We start from the raw sequence: 24,268 nt of genomic DNA on the forward strand, positions 1-24,268 counted from the left end.
CCTTTGGCTGCTGGATGGATTTTCAGAGGGCAGCATTTAGCTTCATAGTCCTCTGGATTAAAATATTCTTCCTCAAAGGTGACAGGTCTTTTAAGCTGCAGGACGATTTGTCTTGCTGCCTCCTCTTCGACACGGATGTGTAGGAAAAGAAGGCCAGCCAGCACGTTGATCGCGTCTGAAGACGTCGTGCGGTAGGCTCTAGTGATACCCAATGCAAAAGGTCTTTGAATGGTAGAAAGGTGTTTAATTTTCCTGCTTTGCATTGGGGGAGCCCATACTGCTGCTGCATAAGTGACTATCTTTTCCACCACTGTGGTGAAGAGGACCTTCTGAATATGAGGATTGAGGCCCCATTTGTGGCCATGAAATAATCGCATTTGCTTCGCTATTGTCACTGTTCTAATTTTGATGTCCTGGATGTGTGGTATCCAGGTCATCTTGTAGTCGAACGTAAGGCCCAGATATTTTAGTTGATTGACTATTTGTATCCTCTGATTGTTGATCTTAATGGTTGGTCTTCTTGAAAGAGAACCTCCCTTTTTAGGTATTAATAACACTTTGGATTTGTGCTCTGCAATTTTCAGTTTAAGGTTGTCACATAGGGCATAGAATTGTTGGCACACTTCGTTACAGTGAGTCTCTAATTCTCTTCGGGTTCGACCTTTCACTATTAGCGCTGCGTCGTCTGCGTAGGCGTAGATGTTTGTGTGCGCTGGCCATGTAGCTGTTAAAACTTCGTTGAAAGTTAGATTCCACAGGTGTGGACCAGCGCACGACCCTTGTGGACAGCCTCTCGTCTGCTCCTGCTCTATTATGCCTGAGTTGTGAACTGCTAGTAGTCTTCTATCCTGTAGATAGTTGCTTAGCATCTTATACAGGTTTCTCGGACATTTTGCCTTCCGCAGAGCCTGTTTGATAGCCGGCCACCATAATGTATCAAAAGCGTTTTTGAGATCTATGCTTATCATGGCAGTATGGTGGCCGCTATGTCGATTCTCTAAAATTGCTTCTCTAATGTCGAAGAGTAGGTGGACTGTAGAAGTGCCCGTCCTAAACCCGTATTGTCTCGGGCTTAAGAATCCTTGCGTGTGTAAATGGTACCGTAGCCTGTTCATGATAATCCTTTCTAGTACCTTACCCATTGCCGATAAGAGACAGATAGGACGAAAGGATGTGGCCTCGGCTGGGTTCCGGTTCTTTTTCAGAAATAAAATAACTTGCCCTATCTTGTATGGTTTTGGGAATATACCTGCTGCCAGAAGCTTGTTGAAATAGTCAACAAAGAATTTGGGGTGAGCTTTGATCGTTGCTTTGCTGATAGCATAGTCCATCCCATCGGGCCCAGGGGCTTTCTTGCGCGGCAGAGTTGCAAGAACTTTTTGAAGTTCACTAATTGTAATATCCGGGTCTGTTGGGGTGTCCAGTGTGGTTGTTACTGTCCTGAGAAGAACTTGTTCTGTTGTGTCCTGCTGTACATCATCTTTGCAGAAAACTGCGTTTAGGAGCGTACGTAGGGTGTCTGCCGTGTACTCCTGACTGTTGGTGATTGAGAGAGGGATCTGTAGCTGCGAAGGTTTAAAAATTTTACCGGTAGCTATTTTGTGGTGAATACCATACGTCTTTTTTGCTTGGGTGCAAAAATTCCCTCCAGGAAGTAATCTTAGCCTGAATAATCATCTTTTTGTACCGCGCCCGCTCCCGTTGAAATATGGTGAGGGTGTTGGACTCTATCTCCAACCGTCTTTCGCTTTTGAGTTTTCTTCGCAGTGCTCTGCCCTTTCGTTGCTGTATTCTGAGCGCACTCGACCACCAGTGAATACCTTGGAGTCTCTTAGGTTTTCTAAGAGGGAGATTTTCATTACATATGGCTTGCATTGTTTCTTGTAATGTTACGGATAAGTCTTCTAATTCTGCTGACGTGTTAGCTAGTTGGAGCGAAGGTTCGAGGCGCATTAGCTGCACTTTAATTTTCTTCGTAAATGTTGTTGATTTTCGGCCAGGAAGGTTATAGCGTTTGATCTTGGACACGGAGGTGGTCTGCGATATAGAGAAGGTAATGAACTTGTGATCACTGAGGCTCTCTTCCTCTTCGACTTTCCAGTCCTGCAAAAGAGGTGCTACGTGCAGAGTGGTCAGGGTGAGGTCTGGCCATCCCTGCGCAAAGACCCTGTCGAAGGATGGTGGTGCATCTGCTGTATTCTGGACTATTAGATTACTTGAGGATATGAAGTCCTCTAGTTCTCTCCCTTTCGGGTCTGTAGTTCGATATCCCCAGGCCGTATTATGTGAATTGTAATCGCCTGCGAAGATCATATTTGGGATTTTAAATCGATGTATGACACTTTGGATGAATCTTGTCGTCGGGCCAATATCCGCTGTTGGAGGAGAATAGATCGACGCTAAGATAACAGAGAAGGATTGTACTTCTACGAGCACTGCTACATGATCTTGATCGAGGGAGATAGATGTTGGAGACCAGTCTGGATTACAGCTTATTATTATAGCTCTTGGTGGATGGTCGTGATTGGAACTTTGAAATACTGTCCATTGCAATGGAAAACCTGCTGCCGCGCCATCGCGGGTATATGGCTCTTGACCTATGATAAAGTCTATTTTATTATCAATTGCGAATTGAACTGTCTGAGCGACCGCAGCCCTGGCTCGCTGCATATTGATTTGTAAAAATCTGATGGGTTCTTTGTTTGAGTTAAACACTGTATTTATCTGAACGTTTTGCGCTTGTTGACTTTCGCAATTACGTGGTGTGTTGTTATTAATATTGGGTGATGTAGGCAGCTGCTCGCTGGTATTCTGCGCATTCAGTTGCGTAGGCTGGGTGCCTACAGTCGTGCATGGTTCCATGTCTATCGTTTGCGTCACGGCAGTTAATACATTCTGGTAGTTCTGCTTTGCAGTTTTTGACATTGTGCGGTCCGGCGCAGTAGGCACAGAAGTTCTTCTTGCATGTGCATTTATTCTGGGTATGTCCGAGCTGCTGGCACTTGTAGCAGCGACGGATGCCCAGGTACTCTGTGATTGCGTGTGCGTGCCAGCCTGTGAAAATTCGTCTTGCCCTAAGAACTGCCGGAAGGATGGACGGTTGGCACTCCAAAACCCATTTGACTCGCTTTGGGTTCCGTTCTCGGAGTCTGAAGAGCGCTTTGATGCCTGTGGATGGGATGTCTGCTGTTGCAGCGATTTCCCCGATGAGTTCCTCGGGCATGATGTTGTCCGGGACACTATGAACTGTGCAGCGTGGCTTTCTTCTTTGCCGTCTTTGCAGATCAATCTCAAGGTTGGCATTTTGTAATTTCTCTTCTAATTGATCTATGTCTTTAGTTGATTTGCAAAAGACCTCTAACTCTCCTTTCGATGTTGAGGAGATATGCTCCACCGCAATTTGTAGGCTGCTAATCGGGGCTTTTTCTTGGAGCTCCTACCTGAGTTGTGCTTCTCTCTTCTTACCAGTAGGCTTTATTATTAAACTAGGCCTCTGTGTTAATTTCACTACTTCTTCAAAAGAGCGTGGGGGTGGCTCCTGTATAACTGCTGATGTTGCTGCGTAAGAAACTGATGCACTCAGTGCAGGAAGATCGCTCGAGGTTGTAGAAATCTGTGCGCGTACTGCTTCGCAACAGACGAAGGTGGATGTGTTGACCCCAATTTCAATTGTCTTAGGCTTCAGTGTGTATTCCGGGCCTTCTAGAACTAGCCCTTGTAGAACTTCTAACGACTTTTGTATGCGTATCCTTACGTCGTTTGGCAAGAGGTACTTGTTCCTTCTGGATGTCGCCGAGGCCTGTGTGATATCTTCTGCTAATGCTACGATTTTCTCTGCGTGCGTCCGATCTGAAGAAAGTAAGGCAAAAGGGTCTAGTATGCCATTGATAGGCGTATGGTCTTCTTCAGTCGGTACAGCAGATTTTCGTCGCATGGCAAGGAGCACTATTCAATATTGCAACACTATTCAAAATTGATGTCACACAACACTGATTCTTAACATTCACGAATATGATAGAGAGGTATGCAATTGTGTTTAAAAATGCAGTTGATTGCACAGTTCAGTAATACAGGGAATATTATCAAGATAGCAGTACTGAACAAAAAAAAAATAATAGTTCAAAGTTCGGTACAGGGTATTACTGCATTAAAGTTCAGTCAGTGTCACAGATAGGACTAACTCAGTTCAGTGAGAAATATGTTACACTGTGGACTATTAAAAGCCTAGTGTAAAAGCTGTCATAGTAAATAAAGTAAATATTGTATTGAAATATTGTAATAAAGTAAATATTGTATTGTACTATTGTCACAGTAAATATTGCTTTGATGCAGGTTCTAATGTATGTGTGGCATACACTATATTAAAATAACACTATCACTATAGCAGTACAGATAACAGAGACAAAGTGACACTATAATTAGGGTAGGCTGTGAGTAAGTACAATTTAAACAGTAAGCCTAGTAAGAAAGTCACACCTGGGGATATCACACTTGGGGATGTCAGTGTATTATACCTTGCACTAACCACAAAATGTTCTGAAGTGTAGTTTGAGATTGTTAATATACGGGCCTACTGCTCCCTGTTTATCTCAGAATGCAAGAAAGATGAGGTAGTTTTACCTCAGTAGATTAACATTACAGTTAGTAGTATACAAGGATTATTCATTGACCATCTAGTAAAAGAACCGTGGTTGGAGAAATTCCTCTAAGTCCACTATGTGTCGGGAAAACTAAGAAAGAAGAGGGATGGACACTGAGAACAGATGAAAGAAACAAATTAGAAAGGGGGCAAGAAAGAGGGGGGTCGAAGAGAATAGTAGATGAAATTGTTAATAAGGGAGAAGAAGTGAAGTCAAACTGTGGTGGAGTGGAAACTTTGGGTTAAATAGTTACTGAGTAATAAGAGAAATAAAAAAGGGGGTTAGAATCAAAAGGATGAATGAAGGATCGTAGAGAAAAGTGAGAGGTAAAATCGGAGAGGTAATAAGGAGGGAAGACAAACGAAGGTGGAATGGAGGCTCTAGGTGGTGTGGCTGCTGAGTTATTAGAGAAATAAAAAGTGGGGATTGTGAATTAAAAGGGGGAAAGAAGAGGGGTAGGGGCTTATAACTTCTTAACTATAAGTAAGGTATCTACGAAAAGGGAATTTTGTGTAGAGAGTGAATAAAAAGAAAAGAAGGTGTTAGAATGTTACAGGGAAGAGCTGCAAGAGAAATAAAACGTAATTAAATACAATTAAACGTAATTAAAATAGGAATAGCACTGAAACTAATGGAGTTAGAGAAGAGGGGGAACTGGGGATGTCAATAGGAAGGAAAGGGGAACCTGTGTATGTAATTTTGTGGGGCTAGCTTGGGTTTAAAAAATTGGGGGGCTTAGCGTATGATTAGTCTAAAAAGTGTTCCTGTGTGTGGGGTACTTATCCCTCAAATTTTCCTTTATAATTCTGGTATGAGACTTAGAAAAATTTCTCCGTTGAACAAAAATGCACTAGTGAACACATTTTCCAATAAAAAAGCACAATAATTGCAAATAAACACATAATATGTTTAAAAAATAAATACAGTATGAGAAAAAAAATCAAATAGAGCTAAATTATAGTTTTAGATCATAAATTAATATGCCTTTGAAACGTTGTATAACACAATACTACCACAGAATACTAAAAATATGGGCAAAATAGCTAAGTACAAAATATAAACAAACACACGTGGTGAATAAAACTCATATATCCCACTTTGGAAAATTATTTAAAAATAATTAGATAGCTATCGGAGACCTAAAATACCATTAGTGCTTTGTACTATAAGTATAAAGTTATGAAAAAAATACTATTATTGACACATATGTATTCAGTTTTTAGTAATAGCCTTTTGAAAGTACCTATTTAGCACAAAAACTACCAGCTCTTGTGAAACCCCGGTTGTGTAAGTCCCGGTTATGCAAATCGGAACCAGAGGCTATTGCAAATTTACAAATTAATTTTTAATAATTTAATTAAAAGTGATATCAAAAATCTGGTTCGATAAGTCTTCCAGATCAGACTTAATGTAACTAAATAATAAAAAAAAATTTTAAGTTTCTAGGATAATATTAAAATTTTGACATAATGTATAGAAATAGGCTGTATAAAAAAGCAGTTACATAGAACAGAACCAGCTGCCTCTATACTATTGAATGAACAGAACTTACAGCATTAAATTCACATATAAATGATATTAAAACTGAATACGCTGTTACTACTAACAACAATTGAGCATTATCAAGAATTTGAAGTAGGATTAAATAATAAGATTTAGTTACATTCAGTAATCAAGACCACAGAATCAAATGTTAAAATACAAAGTGCCTGTTACTAGGCTCTATCGAACTGTGCATACGACCTTAGTCAAGGTCGAGTTGTTGTTGACAATATGGCTGACGCAAAATGAAACTGGTCAGTTATTCAATGTTACTCATTTTTTTTTTTTTTTTTTTTTTCCCCACAGCTCAATAGATAGGAAGTAAGAAGCCTACCTTGGCAGTGATAAGACGAACATAGTAATCCAATGTAATCCTGGGTAATGAATTTTTAAACACTTTTATCAATGATTTCTTGGACTTAGAATAAATTTCGTAAGGTTAACACATTACACAACACTGTTGACACACACAGAAGAGACGCTACGAAGACAAGAACAATGGACGAATAACAAAAACGCTAATTTCACAAAAACCACTAGACGCACAAACACATAACTTATATCAAAATGCTCCTCCAACACTCACTCAACTTAAAAACAACTTTTCTATCACTTGTAATTAAAATTTCCGCTAATTACAGGGAATAATTGCGGAGCGCTTACAGACACGTCTTACTCCCTCGGCGGACTTTGGACTCGCCAAATCTTCAGACAACCGTCTGACGTCTTTGAAATTGTTTCCGTATTCGAAAACTTACTGAATGGGCAATGTTAAAGGAAAGAGCGACATCTTTCACTGGCTGTTTGTTTGAATACTTTCGACAGCACGCCAGCGCTCACTATCAGCTGCTCGTCTCCTTTCGAACATATAAATACTAATGTCATCAAAAATTAACCCAACAAAAGTTATAAACACTTCATTTAAATGAACCTCTTCACACCCTTCAGAATGCAGACGTCTTGAACGACTGCCTAATTCCCATGTGTTAGGACAGTCAATCGTGATTGGCTGTAGATAGGATATTTTCATACTGCCATCTGCATCCGCAATAATTTTCAACCGTTCAAATTCAACTGTGCTTTCGAAAATTGTTAATTTGCATTCCATCCTTAACGTTTGGAAGCCAGTGTTTTAAATCAAATAGCCTATCCTCACAAAGTAAGAATTTACCTCACTGTAAGCTTTCGTTTCTTAGAAATAAGTATTTGTTTATTTTATTTATATATTGTTTAATTTAGTCGTATGCTCAATTTTTTATTTCAAATTGGAGTGTAAAGTAAAACAATCTTTGTTGTTATTTGACAGCGTCAATGTGAGCTAGTATTATAAATAAAGATGGGTAAATGCATTTCCATTTGTTACTGGCCATGGAACTCTTGATCACAAGTGATGGTAATTCGGCTTTCCGACATTTCCCATCTTAGTCCCAGTTTAATTCGTCCCAATTTTGTTCGAGAACAGTCTCTGTCCCAGTTTTGTTCGAGAGTAGTTCAAGGGGTATCATCTGGCAGCTTCAAAATGTTCTTGCCACCTTTCGATGAATTTTCCGAACCGACAGATTTATGTGGTATTTCTCCGTAATGATTCTACAGTCACTAACTGCAGTGTTCCAAAGTGCCCAAAGTATGCCCAAACTGAGGTCGCCTCCATCCTCAGCAATATATTAAATGCCATTGTTGCAAGAGATGGTTGATTGGAATACGGATTTCTGCATATTGTATACTTCAAAAGTGCCTGACATTTTACTCATTTCATCCTTTCTTATAATAATTGGCAAAATAGGCAAGATTCTGCTAACAGCTTTTCTTCATAGTGGGACAGTTTTAATAACCAACTGTGTATGTGTTAAAAATAGTCGCCGTTAATATTTATCTTCTTTCTAAGAATATTTAAACTCGTCATTATCGTAACTATTTTGTTTGTTAGCTTTTAATGTTGATGTTAGAATTCTCTTTAACAAGGTCTTTCTAAATCTTCTGGGCCGTTACCCTGCTGACGTGTACTTTTGCTATACAAAGCATAAAATCTAAAATTTATCTGCCATGCGGCTTGTCAAAAACTTTTTCCGGCGTATTGCCAATTGTCATCATGTAAAATTTTAAATGTATTTTTAAAATCATAATTGATCAACAAATTGAGATATTCCAAAGTAATAAACGCATTTTTAATAACTTAAATCCTTATTTTATTTTTAATAATATATGTAATTGATATAATATTAAATACATCTGATAAATATTAATGAACCTTCGCAGCATTTATTAATTAATAAAATATGTGGATAACGCCATGTATTATATAATTTGGTAGATAATCCTTTTCCAGTTCTTACTTAAATTGACTTATTACTTATTGAAATTATACGTTTGATTGAACAATAGCATTACACAGAATGGGGCAATAAAATTGCGGATATGTATTATTTAAATTGAAATGTCATGGAAATTTACTGTTGTATATTTTTCGGAATCAGATACTACCTAATGCAACTGCATTAATGGCACGATCAGATAAACGGAAAACCAACTAGTAGAAGTCTCTGATACTGTCCAAAAGAATATATCATAATTCTTTCGATCTTTTCACTGCCAGAATTAATTTTTAATTTAAAAAAGAAACAGTAATCATAAGAAGACTGATATAGAGAAGGGGGATACACATTTGTGTCAGAAATTTTACTTGCACAGTTGTTTAATCAGATTTTGTTGTACTCAGTGTGACCCTTAGAAAGTCTTCTATTTAGTTATCATTTATTTATTCCTTTTATAATAAAGTTCCTATATAGGGGTCTGATTATTTCCTATACTCTTAAAGCTAAGGGTAGAGCCCCAAATTTTCTAATATATTAGGGGAGGCCTAAATATTATCCTTTCTGGAGCATAAAAATCCTTTAGGAGCCCTTTTCTTTAAAAGATCCCAAAATCCTACATTATTTTCCCATAATCCTTTTTCTTTTCATTCAGGGTATTGTGGTTACTAGAAAGAGCTTTATGTGTGGCTCTTCAGTTCTGTATTAACCTGCATATTTGCTCCGTAAAAGCATAAATTTTTCTCTTATTAAAATCAGTACTGAAATTTTCTTTGAAATTAAACAGTATTTTAAGGTGTAAAGACTAAATCTTTAGCTCTCTTTCTACAGCTTTAATGCAAAATAAAATAAACTGGGCTGTCTTAATTTATTAATGTTTCAATTAAACCACATTTATTATATTTAAGATTTGAATGAAAATGAAATATTTCGTATACATTCATCTATGATGAAATAACATTAGTGAATAGCATTTTTAGAACGCTGCCAGATATTTATAAAGCTACTTTTAAATAGCTACTCATATTTATAAAATTACATTCGAAACCAAATTCAATATAAATTACTTTTTCACTTCGAAATTAAAATTCAAACAAATTTATAGATCAAATGGACGGAAACAACTGCCAATATAAAATTTAAAGTTATGCAAAGAAATCAACATTCCTTTGACATTGATTTTTAAAAAAACTCTCATGAATTTCGATACTTATTGATTCGATTTGAAACTCTATTGCAACACAAGTTTCTCTTACTGAAGAGGGGGAAAAAGAAAGACGAAAAAAAGCGCTATTGGGCGAATGAAGACGACGAAAAGGAGATAGATGTATAATTTTTTTTTTTTTTTTCCTTTGTTGCTGAAGAAAAGGGCCACGTGTTGGATCGCTCTTAAAACTGATATAGTTTTATTCAAAATCTATATCAAAATAAGTTTGTATTGTAGATTCTATTCATTTTTCGAAGCTAGGCAACATGAGCAATCAACAACGCCTACGCAGGAATTCGAACTCCTGGCCCTCCGATGCTAGCCGCACGTTCTTCCAGTTACATCTCCGAGGCATGCGGTTATGAAGAGAACAAACACTTTAATACAGCCTTTTAGTGTAATAAGAAATTATTACGTACTTAGAAATTTTACTTATTTGATGTAGTATATATTTCATAAGGTATATACGGCCTGATATTATATTTTGACAGTACATTTAAACTCATTCATGTAATGTTAAATAGTAATTCATCAAAGCTATCAGCTGTCTCGTATCAAGAGATAATCGCGTTAATTTTAACATTGTCGAAAAGATGTAAAACATTAAATTAGAGTTTTAATGCGCTTAAGTCTCTGATGCTTTAAAGTTATTTGGTAATAATACGCTTGTGCATTTGATAAATATACTTTTATACATTTCATATTAGAGTGAACTTTTCGAAGGAAGCTGATCTGAACGATTTTGAGAACTTAGGAAGATACTGGAGTATACTTCAAGAACTGGTATTAAATAAATTTATTAATTAAAATTGGCTAGAATGACAAGAATACATAACTAGCAGAAGTGAATGATTGTGGATGGATAGCTGATTTTTTAACAAGCTGATTTTTTTTTATTATTATTTGTGACAGGTAGGTGGAGGTGTTAAGCATGGCGATTCATGACTCTGACGAAAATCCGCGTATAATTATTTACCCCTAAAACTTTTATTGCTAATATCCATTCGTTGACCGGGAATCTCCTTGATAATATTCAGTTCCTTTTGCATGGTCTCGTTGTGTAAGTGCACCTCGTAGCATGCCCGCGGAGCAGTGGAAAATCCGTGTTCGAATACCGAAAAAGTCATTGTTAATTATTCACTTTCTGTACTAAGTTCTCTATGAATCTCAACAGTTTTGCTTCAACTAAAATTAGCTTAATAAAAATTCGTCCCCACCTGAATCTGGTCACTTGCGTGTCATTTCTATCTCTCTTCTCTCTCTTTCTAAGCGGGCAAGAATTTTAGGATATATCACTTTCTCCCATGCGTACTTTTGTGATGTAAGTGGTAACCATATCCAAGCGGAAGGTTCGTGGCTCCGTGATCGAGAATGTGCAATCAATTTTACATGTTCCTGCTTCAGAACAACTTGTGAGTATCAACTGAGAAATCTAAAAATGAAATGTAACTAAAAAGAAGAGGGGGGAAAGAAAGTACGTTTAACTATATGTTGCATTTATCAATGTATAAATTTGCTTATTTTTATTATAAGGTCAATTGCTTATCTTTCTATACCTGCATTATTATTATAGTACCTATTTAAAACGTTGTAAGCATTTTACTCCTTTTTAACAGTAGATATAAAAAGCAGAAACACTTTCAATAGGTTCGTGTGTATTTTATCTCAAAAAGTACCGAAAAGGATTAGTATCTTTATATATTTATTACAGATTTAGGACATATGCAACTTCTTCTCATTGTTTCGGTATTTAGGTTTCAAGGTTAGTCGGTGAGTTTTCCAAATCTTCGCAAATCTCAAAAATTTCTTATTTATTTTCAGAAGAATATGCACTTCCAATCCACGTTATTCAAGGTGCAAGTGTATATGCTTATATGTAAACTGTCACAGCTGAAAATCAAATGACAGTATAAATTTAAATTTTCCATTATGGCATCACGGCAGCCCCATATTATTTGTACCGCTGACCGATTCTTCTTTTAAAAACCGGGCTGCGTTTCTATTCAGGAGCACGTGAATAATTAAGCAGTCGCGTGAACAAAGAGGTTTCCGCACGAAGCTGACCAGCGGTATGCCATTTTAGAGGACGCCGGAATACGATTAGCCGAACACTCGCAGCTCATTGCTCTAACTTAGTCAAACAGGAAGAAAAAAGTCTTCTTGGCCACCACACGCAACCGTGGAACTTCCACTCTTCCTATAGCATGGCAGAAAATTATATTTCATGTTATTCTTTTTAATTTCAGTTTTGGGAAGGAAATGTCAACGCAGAGGTAAAAGCAAACAGGCTTTTAGTTGATTTTGGAACATTTACAATAAATTAGTTAAGCATCGCAGATCATTAAAATCAATGATGAGGAACTACAGTAATATAAGCGAAGTGGAAGGAAATTTTCTGCCGAAAATTGATTGTTTTCTGATCATAAGAAAATGAAAACTTTTATCTCTTGATTAATTTTTCTTTTCTATAATGGAAGCGATGCATTTTAATTCATAGATTTACAGAATAAAAATTTGTTGAGCCCAGTTAACTTATTGCGTCATATTGAAGCAGTTAGTTAAGATTAATTTATGATTACTGTCTTGCATTGAATATGCATTTTTATTAGTATTATAGGTATTTAGGTGAATGGGATTTTAAATTTTCCACTTAAGATTATCAATGGGTTGCATCGTTTTCGAGGAGGAAAAAGTTGTTACGGGCTGTATCTTCTAAATATTGATTCTAATAGTTATTCTTCTTCCAGTTTCAAAATTTCTTACAATGCAGACTTATTCATAACTTCGTAGAACATTTAAAAATATATAAAAAATACCTATAATAATGATATCCAATTTTACGGTGCTAAAAAGAGCCAAATTAATCAAATACTTTTACATAGCTGATAGATGTTTATTATCGGGATTTTACGAAAGTTTCCCGCCATCATAAATATCGTCTGCGCAGACACTTCGCGTTGACGTGTTTAATCATATTTTTTCAAACGTTTTTGGCATTTGAAAGAAAGAGACTTGCTTTAGAACACTGTGTTGTGAAATTTGTAAAAAAATATCATTATCATTATCATTAAGTACGAGTACAAGGTGTCTGAAACTCAACTATCACGCTACCAGATTAGAACCATCATTTACTTCCAGCTCTGTTGCAAAAAGTCAGCTACAGAATGTAACCGAGTCATGTGTACAAATTCAGGAATAATGTTGTATCATATGACACTGTGAAGTTTTGGTACCGAATGTTCAAAAACAAGGAATGTGACATTCAAGAAGCGCTCTGGCCGGCCTACTGAAGTTGATGAGACCCGCCTGAGAGAACTTGTTAAAGAGGATCAGTATGCAACCACTCGAGAGCTTGTTAAGGAGTTAGACGTTAGTTCCATGTCCAATAGTCGCGCTATGCATCGCATAAACTTGACGTGCAAGTTCAATCGCTGTATGCAGCATGAGCTGGCTTAAGTAGATAAGGACAGACGTGTTCGGTCCTGCTCTAATTTGCTCGAATCTCTACTCAAGGACAAATTGGATGAAACGTGGACTTACTTTAATAGCACATGTCGAAAAGCGGGTTGGTCTGCGCCTAGTGAGCCAGTCGGCAGCGTCGCAATGCGCAATTTAACTAAGAAAAACCCATGTTTTGTATCTGATGGGCTTCTCGTAGTATTATCTACAAAAGGTAATCTATAAACAGGTAAAAACCCTCGATAGTAAGGTGTACAGCGAGATGCTAGACCGTGTTGACACTGCTATCAAGGAAAAACGTCCAAATGAGTTCCGGCGCAAATAGGTAATATTCCGTCAAGATAATGCAACACCACATGTTTCTGCATTCATCCAACGGATTCTGTGCGGATCCAAATGGGATCTTTTGCTACACCCGCCATACAGCCACGACTTCGTTCTTTCGGACTTCTGCCTTTTTTCACACCTGCAGCTGCATCTTCCTGGTGATACCTTCCATTCTGCACAGAACGTCCGTAATGAGATTGATCTGGTTTTGGACTTGCGGCCACCAAGTTTCTGGCCCGAATGCTCTGAAAAACTACTAAAACGTTGGCAGAAGATCATAGCTTTGGGTTTTGAATACTACCATGACGTCAACTGCCCCTCGTACGGAAAATACATCACTAATATCAGACGCAGTACCAGATTCGAGTGATTTTGCCACAGCTGCCCGCCCAAATGATGCAAACACCAGACATCCAACGAGAAGTTATCAAATGCATCCAGATTAATTTATAAAGGGCAAAAGCCGCCGCGTCACAATTGGTCCAACATACTATCAACCATCAACCAGATATACTATTGATTCAAGAACCTTACTGCAGAGCAGGGGAAGTAGCCTGTTTGCCACTCTGTTGGAAAATCTTTCAGCGCAGCACAACAGAATGAGCCACCACCAAGAGCAGCAATCGCCTGCTGCAACCCGCTCTGGTCCCCGCTGATAATTACACAGAAGCGAGACCATGTAGCAATCCTTTTCAGCTTCTCAAATTCACAGATAATCATTTCCTCCATCTACAGTCCCCCACCAGATGATATCCACCAGACCATCATGAGCATCGAAGAAGTAAAGACAAAGTGCCCCACAACATCACATGTTATAGGCGGTGATTTTAATGCCCACAACATCATATGGGGTTACCCAGCTACCACTCCAAAAGGGCAAGTCTTGGAAGACTACATATTGGCCAGCAATCTGCAAATCATAAACACCTCCAACGCGCCACCCACATTTGACAACACGTACCACCAGGGATGGGCAGATATTAAACTACTAATGATATAGCCAATAACCTACAAGACTGGATGGTAGCAGATGAGGAGAGCTGCTCGGACCATCGCTACATACACTTCAATATTACAGGCGACACGAGGATCAATATCTTCAAAAGATACAAACTTCCGGGTAACAAATTACGAGTGCATACCAAACCTTTCTCTCTAACATTACAGCAAGAAGAGCAGGAGCTAAGTCAATAAAGAGCCCCAATGATCTGAACACTTATACCCAGCGGCTGCTTGACACTCTACGGAGCATTTGCGATCAGCATCTGCCCACCAAAGCAGCAAAACGTTTGCAAGGAATTTCCTGGTGGACAAAGGAACTGCGACAGCAACGGCAAAAGTGCAGGGCTTTACAACGTCGCCTTCGCGCCAACATCAACGAAGCCACCAAGAATGCAATACTAGCAACCTTTAGGAAGGAAAGAGCGCATTATAAAAATAATATCCAGCTGGCGTAAGTTCTGCACAGAAAATAACAACCCATATGGAATTCTGCACAAGCTTCCCACCAACAAGGTCTTTAAGCCGGATCAACTCTATCCCCAAATTGCCGACCAACACATTACCACCAACATAGCAGAATCCAAGGCAGCCACAAGCTTAAACACAGTCTTCCCAGCAGATGACCCGGCTGATGACACGCCAGAACAACGGCACACAAGGGAAAACACCACTATCCCAGAGACTCCAGACGACGAACCATTTGAAATGGAAGAGATTAAACAAATCTTTCGCCAGCTTCTAGTCAAAAAGGCACCAGGTCCTGACGGCCTGGATTATGCAATAATCAAGGTCGCCTTCACTGCTCGATCCACTTACTTTAAAGCTCTGTTTAACAATCTTCTACAATGTCAAATCTTCCCTACTGCATTCAAAAAAGGACAGGTCGTCCTGTTTTTAAAAAAAGCATAAATCCCCGTAAGATACAAGATCCTTTAGACCCATATGTCTGTTATCTGCATTGGGTAAGATCTACAAAAAACTTCTAGTCAACAGGCTGAAGCACCATCTATACCGAAAAAATTTTCTTAGCCCACATCAATATAAATTCAGGACAGGCATATCTACCATCCATGCTCTAGAACACATTCGGAAACATATAAACGGCAACAGAATCAACAATCTACATACTGCATTTATCTCTTTAGATCTTCAAAGTGCCTTTGATACCCTCTGGTGGCCTGCAATAAAGCAGGCCCTCAGGGGGGCAAAGTGTCCAAGGAACCTTTTTAATATCTTCACTGACTATCTCCACTCCAGAAGTCTAATTATAGCCAATAATAACGGTGTCGTCACTAAACAGCAGGAAAGAGGGTGACCACAGGGCTCATGTGCCGGGCCTCTACTGTGGATAATTACGTTTAATTCCTTATTAAAAATCAAATGGCCTACCCATACCAGAGTGATAGCATACGCAGATGATGCGGCATTGCTAGTCTCCGGCCGCACATGAGAAGAACTCGAACGAAATGGTACGGAAACCTGTTCCATATTTTCAGATAAATGCAGTAGACTCAAATTGATCATTTCCGCACAGAAGTCAACGGCAGTAGTCATCCCACGACCAAGAACCAATCCAACGCGACGGCCGTGTATAAAATTGATGGGACGAAATCTAAAGATCTCAAAAACCATAAAGTATCTCGGAGTTACATGGCATCAGGGTCTCACATGGCTTCCCCACCTACAAGACATCAGAGTAAAGACAGCAAATATAGCTAAGAAAGCCAGACAATTCCAGGGAAGCAACTGGGGGCAAAACCCTCACATCCAGAAACTACTATATTTAACGGTAGCGGAGAGAATTGTTCTTTACGCATCGGCTATATGGGCGCAACCAATGAGCAGTCGCAAGATCAAACTCCTGACAATAATACAAGGCCCATTTGCTCTAAACATAAGCAGAGCATATAGGACAACGGCAACAAGTGCAATAACGGTCCTTGCGGGACTAATACCACTGCACATAAAGACCAGCATAGAAGCTGCATATGAGCGCCTAATTAGGCTGAAACAAGATGCCAACTTTGCTTGCACCGCCTTGCATACAACACAGTATGAATCACCAGGGAGTAGGGAGTGTGCAGTACGTGCACCCGGCACACAAAAATAAAAGCATCCATGTTGTCACAGCACAACACCCAAAGCCTCTCAGAGAAACTCCACATGTGAACTCTCGATTCTACACCGACGGATCAAAGCATGACAATGGAGTGGGAAGCGCCTTCGTTCACTTCAAAAATGACCGAGTGGAAAGCAAATGGAAAGGCCATCTCGCCACCCACAACAGCATTTTCCAGGCAGAGGCTGTGGCAATAGCAGCTGCAATTCAGTATGCTCTGAACATTAATCTAGCAGCAACGAAATTCACACAGACAGCATGTCAGTGCTACAGGCAATCATGAATCACCACCATACCTCACCCACAATTATAGCAATCCAACAGCTCCTGCGTAACAATCTGCAAACACACATCAAACTAATCTGGGTGAAAGGGCATGTTGGCATAGAGGGTAACGAGATGGCCGACCAATTAGCAAACGAGGCCGCACTCAACAACGATGCGCAAGAGGTGCCAACTCCAATCCCGGCTTCGTATTTAAAGCGAACGCTAAGAGAACAGTGGCAACAGGAGTGGGATAACTGTGATACAGGAAGAAGGACACGCGATTCTACCCAATAGTAGATAACGAACGTGTCCAGGCCATTGCACCTTTGACAAACTATATCACGGGGCACGGCCCATTTCCATCCTATTTTCAGAGACATGCAATTTCGGTGACAGATATATGTGTCTGCGGGGCAACTGGCTTCCCCGACCACTACAAATTTGAATGCAGCCTTACGTCCAACTTTCACCTACCACTCCCAGCCACAAATATAAAATCATACAAACGATTCATCATTAAGCACCCACCAGCGGTCAAAAAGATCTGTCAAATAATTAGGCAGGTCAACGCCCTAGGGCAAGACATCTGTCAACCAAACTAGCGTCAATTATAGCGTTTCATAAAGCAACCACAGTCAGCTTTTACTAGCAAATCATCACCAGAATTCTGACAGTCTCTTATACTGACAATAACATAGTGTCTCCACTACAGTTATTGCCTGCACATCATATCTGTATTACTCAAACTATTTGTATTATATCTGCACTGTATCTGACATATGCATAATGTATAATTCATTTATATCTATCGAGGTTCGAATCCCGCGAACGGGCTGGCTGCATGGGCGTTTTCGTGGTTTTTTCCATGTGTAACGTGTATACGAGCCAGTTTCCCTTAGAAAGTCCTCCTCGAAAGGCATCCCTCCCCTTAGGCAGATAGCCCTAGTGTGCTTTGCCATAATTAAATACACCAAATACACCATTTATATCTATCAATACTGTATCTGCATTACCTGTATAATCTCATAGCTTCGCATAGAAATATATAGTTTGGCAACATCACACAACATAGTATGCATGGTGCTGCGTACTATAATTGTGTGTATATAATAGTATAGTTTTTTAATCTGTTAGTATAATTGTGTTTATATAATTGTGCACAATTGTGTTATATATGGTAGTACAGTGTTTTAATCTGTGTTTTAATACGTTAGTATAATTGTGTTTGCATAATTGTACACCATAACTATTGTATAAAGTACTATAGTGTCTTATTTCGTTTGTACAATTGTGCGCAGTATAGTTTCTAATATTTAATGCTTTACAAGCATAGTGTATCTGTTTTTACATTGTGTATCAATTCTGTAAGCATTATGTATATAAAAAGCGCTGCATATCTATTCAAATTAAATAAGTATTGTGTACCTGATATAATGTACTGCATAATGTATTCTACAGCGTAAAGTTTCATCTGTAATTACTACAATCTAATAACAAAATTTAATATTCTACAGTGAGTCTGCATGCTTTATGTATGTTTATATGCGTATTTTACATGTGATCTATATGTGTCTTTAGTGTAAGTGTATACTATATATTAACATAATTATGTTTCATTATAAGTATGTGTTTTACTTGTATAAGTGTGTGCAAACTAGTATCTAATTTCTATTATTGTATAATGTGCTTACATGTTTCATATGTGTTATGTATGTGCTTTTATATGTGTTTTACAAGTGTTTTGTATGTATCTTTATATGTGCAAGTGTAAATGTATGAGTATATATATCCTGTAATTAGTGTCTAACAAACCAAGATGTAACAAATCATTCGCCTATCGATCAAAACTAATGTATTCTTAAGACGCCTCTGTATGGCCATGTACAATTACGTAAAATTCTTCAATAAACTCCCGAGGTGGCCTTATGAGGCTCCTGGGAGTTGCTGCCACTAGATAGGGGAGGGCGCGGGACATATGCCTGTTTACCTCTGTTAAACATCAGGCATCCCCGTCCTCCGTCACCTGTCACCTGAACTAAAGGTACAGCTTTCCTGCTTTCTTTTCTAACTTTATAATGCACGTTTTTTGGCAGAAAACTTTCATTAAAACCAGGTATTTGCAACAAACCATTTGCACTCATGTATTATTTTATCATGATCGACAGGATCCATAGCATCAGGGACTCGGCGGCGAAAATGCTGGTGATCTTGGAGGAATGTAGAAAATAAAGATAACATGTTTTATAAATCTAACAAGAAAATGTCGCGTGGTATTGAATTCGAAGACTAGCGACCATCTCATTAACGCATCATCTACTCGCCTTATCCTGTAATTGTTGATTGAGATTATCTCGCAAATTGTCTCTATCTTTGTGAAACACTTTGACTAAGAAATTGTGCCAAATGGTCTCAGAGTTACGGTGTGTGACTGTGTATGATAGTGAGTCGGACGATGGTGTTGTTGAAAGAGATAATTACCACTGTTTGGGTTCGCTAATGGCATTAGCCAGTTTTCCAGTATTTCCAAGTAAATAAGCCCAATAACGCATATATTTCAATCGTACCAGCAAAACCGGCACTTCTAATATTTATGTATAAAATAAACTTAATGAACTTACTTATATTTCACTGTAACGAAATTTGTTATTCGCTGCGTAGTTTATTAGCTTAGAAGATATTTTCTAGCATTTCACAGATTTGTGATTAATCTTGTAAAACAGCAAATTTTACGAAAGTTATTTGAACACAATGAGAGTTACAGTTATTTAAAAGTAAAAGTCTGAGTTTTTATAGAGTCTTCACATATCACTAAATCCAACAAACGGAAACTTTAACATAATTTTATGAATCAAAATCAAAATCCTCTACACCTTCAAGTGCAAAATTCTCATAGATATGCTTAACAAATACCTGTATGAACGATATAGTGCTTAAGGGAGGCTGACGGCTAGACCCAGATAAACCGTACAGCAAAATAAGCATGTATTTACGGCATCAGGGAAAACAGGATATCACAAAAGCATACTTAGGGACTCAGAAAAAGAAAAGGCAACAAAAGTTACTGATTGCAAGTTTTACAGTGGAACTTATCGTATCCAAGGGAAAGAGTGAAGGGATGCGAAAAAACAGACGTAAATGTATGTAGGGACAACAAAATTTTTTAAGTGCTTAATGGCATCAAAATGTTTTCATCCGGCTCTGCTGAGAGCTAGTGTAAAAATTAAGTATATGAGTTCCACTCCCGCGTAATGTTATATTGTTTGTGTGCGTGTCCACTTCCCTTCTCTCGGCTGTAATATTGGTCAATCAGCTGTGAGAGTTTGTTCAGAGGAAGGATTTTTGGTCATAAGGCTTAACCTCTTAAACGGTAACTCAGCAAAATGAATTTCGTTCTGCAGTAAGCAGTCACCGTTTTTCGTCCGCTTCAGATATAATTAGTTTCCCTTTCTGAAGCTGCATTTCTCCTCTCTTCGAATTAGGAAGCCCTATTGTATTAACCGCCGCCTTGTAAGTATTTGGAGCGCTTCTAAATCACTGTAAGTATTTGGAGAGGGACAGGTTTTTTTCTTTGATAGATTTCCCTAGTTACTTTTTTTATAGCGCTGATTGCTAGCGGTCTCTTTGGCGAAGGAAACGAAAATATGCTTTGCAGTGAAAACTGAAGGTATTTACTTCTCTAGGTAATAAAATGTTAGGCGCCTGAGGACACCCAGCACAATCAAGCGAATCACTGCGTGATGGTTTTCTCATCGAGGTAACTTAAACGAATAATGGAGAGGGTTGAGGCATAATTAAATCCGTTTAAACCTGTGTAACAGGGTTTAAGTAATAACCAGTCACGCAAGATAAAGGTTGCACATAAAAATTTGTAGCTGACTTATCGAAAAAGTTCACCAAATTTCAATTTGTGTTTACTTCGCTGTGATTGGTTGTCCCTTGCATTAGTTGGCTAAAGTCAGAAAATTAAAAATTTTGACAAATTCCTTAAACTGTTTTTTGTAACGTAGCAAGGTCTGGTAGTTCGGCAAAGAGCTCTTATGACTAAAACGCCTTGGCCTGAACGGAGCCTGAGTAGGTAGTATCTTCAAAGACAGGACTGCTGAAACAAAGAAAAGATCAATGGACTCAATCGTTAGCGGTGAGCTGCCGTTGCGCAAGTGCCTGGCCACTGTGGAAAGAGGAAAAAAAGTGCTCAACAAATACTTTCAAAGGACCAGCCATAAATTTAACGAAGAATGCTCTCTTACTCGATACAGAACCATTGATCGCAGAAACAAACAACTTTTATTTTGCAGTTGCTTTCTAAATTTATTTTGGTAATCTTGTGTAACGGCGATGAAAGGCGTGAGAGCACGATACGTCAATAAATTGATTCCTGAATATTTGCGAAGTGTCAGACATAAAATTATGTAACTTTGTATTTTATCACATTAGAGCAAGTGAATAATTTACTAACCGGAATTTGGATGCTGTGAAGATTAAATAAAATGTTAGGTTTAATTTTCACAGAAACCTGCAATTTCAGTATAGAAATTATTTTCATAAAATTCTCTAATAGTTCGTTAATAGTTGAAGAATTAAAGGTTACAATTACCTTTTCATTGTATCCTGCATATAACTGCTTTCTCATGTACTGCAAAAATTTTAATCCAATAGCTTAAAAACTGGCTCGTGCAGGTTATCGAGATTTTCAGAAAGCGAATTCATTTAAATATTTTAAACACCCATTGCACTTATAAAGAATGTACATTTTTTGTTGGGACTTAAATATCTATTCATCTCCACATACAGTAGATCATTTTTAAGTTCTCTTAGATTAATATTCTTTTTAACTTATCAGATTATACCCAAAATATAGTAGATTAAAACTCTCTACGAATTACTGGGCCCAAGAGAACCCCAGGAACTCCGTCAATTCAAAGTACATAATGAAGAAACTGCGACGTAATTTAGCATGAATACGAGTAAATTTGTCAGTAGACCTGAAATTTTAAAATTCTGAGTATGCCCAAATTTAGGCTTACTGACAAGTTTTCATTGAAATAAAAGAGTGTTCACTGAGAATAATTTGATTTAGTGATTATATTTTTGTGACATTTTTTGGGTGTGTTGAAACCTTATTTCAAGGAAAAAATTTTTTGTTATGATGTGAGTAATATTCGGTATGTAATGTAAGTTAAATCAATTAGATGTATAAAAAGGAATAATATCAATCAGATAATCAGGGCGGAACACCAAAATTTAAATCACAGCAAAAGGCGGATTAATGCTTGAAATAACTTCATGTGATTGATTGTGTATTGAACATAGAAATTTAATGCAGACAATATAAATATAAGTTAAAATCGGGAAAGGTCTTGGGAAACAGCTTGCACTTCATTGTCGTTTTTCATTCACTTCGCTGCTGATTACCGTTTTCAGTAAATTCAATAGTCCACAAATGATAGAAAAAGACTCTCTTCTTCAGATAACAGTAGAGGAAGTAGTCCTGAATTGTCAAAGTTGAGAACAGAAAGGGTCAAATTAAATCTCTAAAGCGTAATAACAGACGATTTGGAAATGTCTGCCGAAGTACAGATATAATTGTGCTTGGTGTTAAGCCTTAATGCTGAAATCAAGCGGTACCAACCGTCTGTCTTGTCCACAATTCTGGCAATTCATTGTTAGTCCTTCGTAATATTCACTGAGCGTCTATGATTCTCGGCGAAGGCTCTCATTGCCGCAAAGTCCAAAGGTCCATGACATACTAAATGCTTGACTCCTAGCTACATATAGATACAGCTATGCCCGACATACGCAAGTGCATTCTGATAGGACAGCCAACTCAATTTGTTAGATACTATGTGCGCCACGGTATTTTATTAAAAATGTCTAAAGATGTAAATTATTAAAAGGTGGGTTTATTGTCTAAAATTAGTTCAGTATCTTATACAATGGGAGTCGTAATTTGAAACATAAACTTATGCTGCAGACGTCGAATGGCGAAATTCTGATAACTAGCTAGTTGTCAGACTACTTGGAAGATAAATTAAGGATTATATTTTTTGCCATAGCAATATTTGACAAATTGCCATGAATGATAAATGATGTGATTGCATAATCTACACTGTAAAAAAAAACTGTAAAGTTACTAAGAAAAGTCGTGGAAACTGGGATGCCATGGATTATTTGAGTAATCAAAACAGGAATTTTCTTAGTAACTTTACAGAGATTATACCTGTAATGGTTACAGATGTTTGACATGTAATGTTACAGGAAGTTATTCTGTAGGCATAACAAAGTTTTTGTATGTTGATTACCGAAGCATATGCCTGTAAAGGTTACAGATCTTTGATCTGTAATGTTACAGGAAATTATCGTGTAAGTATAATATGTTTTTCATATGTGATTTACCAATGTAAACATCTGTAAAGATTACAGGAAATAATAGTGTAAGTAGATCGTAATTTTTGAATGTGAATTACTAAAGGGAATATTTGTAGATTACTAGTGTTCTGCTTGTAAGGTTATTGCAAGTGATTATGTAAGAACATGTATTTTCATGTGAAATTTTAAAGGATATATATGTAAAAGTTGCAGATAATTTACTTAAAAGTTCTTCCAAATAATTATGCATATAGAACATATTTGTCTTATACAAAATACAAAAATGATGTATTCCTAAATATTAAATATTTTGATTGTAATATTACTATAAATAATTACACATGTAGAACATATGTTTTATGTGAAATGTCTACAGCTACTGCTTGTAACAAAATATGCTGCATTTATTTATTTGTGGGGAAAGGGAAGTTATGTAACTTTAAATATTAAGTTTTTTTTTTAAGGAAAAATACCTTAGATTTTCTAAAAGATATACAACATTTTCTTTCAAAATATTTCCAATGTTAAAAAGAAGCTCAAATTTTATGTTTTTCTTACATCTGCATTACTTTCCTTTATTGAATTTTAAGACATCTCAAAGTTACATATGCATCACGAAATAGCTGGAAAAAAAACTTGTGTATTAGACTTAATGGTTTTTTGGCAATAAATTAGTAATGTTCTAGAATTCCCCCGCTGAACACTGGTAGTTCGGTCCGAGGTTCAAATCCCGCGAATGGGCTGGTTGTATGGGTATTTTCATGGTTTTCTCCATGTGTAACATGTATATAAGTCAGTTTCCCTTCGAAAGTCCTCCACAAAGGCATTTCTCCACTTAGGCAGATAGTCCTAGTGTGCTTTGCCATACTTAAGTAAACTAAACCAAATCATTCTCCTTATACCCAACAGTGTAATCTAAAGAGACTGCAATTGGATATGATTACAGTAAAAAAATATTTTAATGAAATTGTTTCAATAAACAATTCTAAACATTTTTTCAAATTCTAAAAAAAATTACTTATGTAACTCA

At 37.6% G+C, this 24,268-nt stretch overlaps 1 protein-coding gene across 2 annotated transcripts in view; it reads left to right on the plus strand.

Annotated features, from left to right (window-relative positions):
• Positions 1–24,268, plus strand: part of LOC118189660 (prolyl endopeptidase FAP-like) — a 529,287-nt gene that overhangs the window by 205,408 nt on the left and 299,611 nt on the right. The gene's annotated exons all lie outside the window — the stretch shown is intronic.

This window comes from Stegodyphus dumicola, chromosome 6 (genome assembly GCF_044657685.1).
Source record: "Stegodyphus dumicola isolate Sdum_Otavi_A_Nest chromosome 6, ASM4465768v1".
NCBI classification, from domain to species: Eukaryota; Metazoa; Arthropoda; class Arachnida; order Araneae; family Eresidae; genus Stegodyphus; species Stegodyphus dumicola.